This window comes from Octopus bimaculoides, chromosome 18 (genome assembly GCF_001194135.2).
Source record: "Octopus bimaculoides isolate UCB-OBI-ISO-001 chromosome 18, ASM119413v2, whole genome shotgun sequence".
Taxonomy (NCBI): Eukaryota; Metazoa; Mollusca; class Cephalopoda; order Octopoda; family Octopodidae; genus Octopus; species Octopus bimaculoides.
Genome location: NC_068998.1, coordinates 41610910 through 41612235, shown reverse-complemented (window position 1 = coordinate 41612235; position 1326 = coordinate 41610910).

The following is a 1326-nucleotide window of genomic DNA, read 5'->3' as shown; positions in this document are numbered from 1 at the left end:
ATATATATATATATATATATATATATATATATATATATATATATATATATATACATATATTATTCAAGCCAGTTTTATGGTAATCGCTAAATACTCCGGGATATATGAATGTGGATATATTTCTATATACTGAACAAAAGCATTATGACAGAATGACCTGTCAAAAGAAGAAGGAAAAAAAAATTATATTCATGAAAATCATATTATTAAGTTCTTATTTTGCCGAATTGGATGTATTTCTATGCGGAGTACCTAAAGAATATCAGTGAATATCGTGCTTGAAAGAAAAATATTTTAATTCGCACACATATTCATACATAGATACATGCATACATAAATACATACATATATTATATATGTATATATGTGTATATTTGATTACTTTAATTTTAAGTTAAAAAATTATTAAATGACAGCCCACGCTGGAACACTGCTACCAAAGGAGATTGCATTAAACAAAAATTTACCCACCATGTAGATAAATATATTTAAAATGTCTATTTTTTAAACAACCAAATTATACGCATATAGGAGAAAACAAGAATTTCACAGCAAAAATATCAAGAAGAAAAGAGCAGAGCGCCCTATCATCACAAAATAATAAAATCTTATTAGACCCAGCATGGTTTGAACATATGAGCGCACCCTCGCATCAACAGAAAATGATCGTATTTTAAATACATACAAAAGCACACACACACATTCACACTCACACATCAGCACTAACGTAACAAGGAAATAATACATTTGCACACACACACACACACACACAGATACACATGTATGTGAGTCTATATTGTCCATCTGATATGATATTTAGCAGGTTAAATGAAGAATTAAAATACCAAGAAATACGTAGGGATATGTGAGGAAGCCATAGGACTAAGTAAAAGATATAAGCACATATACAGGCATACACACCTCTCTATATATATTTATATATACACACATGACAAGTGACGCCTTAATATTTTATCAACTCATATAACACAGTAGTAAATACAATACAATAGAATACAAAAGAATATCTTAATAATTTCATATTTTCTTTGACATTTAAAAGAAGTTTTTAAATATTTCTCTTATCAATTTAACACACCTCCCCCCTTAGACACGCACGCAAGCATCTGGATTACACACTCATATAAAGACACATAATCTCTTCCTGATTCTCTCTCTATCATACCAACTAGTTTGTGCGCTTGTGTGTATTTCAGTAAAGAAACTGTATGGTAATACTAAGTAGGCACCGATAATTTATTACTAACTTACTACCTATCAATCCATCTGTCTGTCTCTATCTCTCTTTCTTCTCTCTCTTCTATT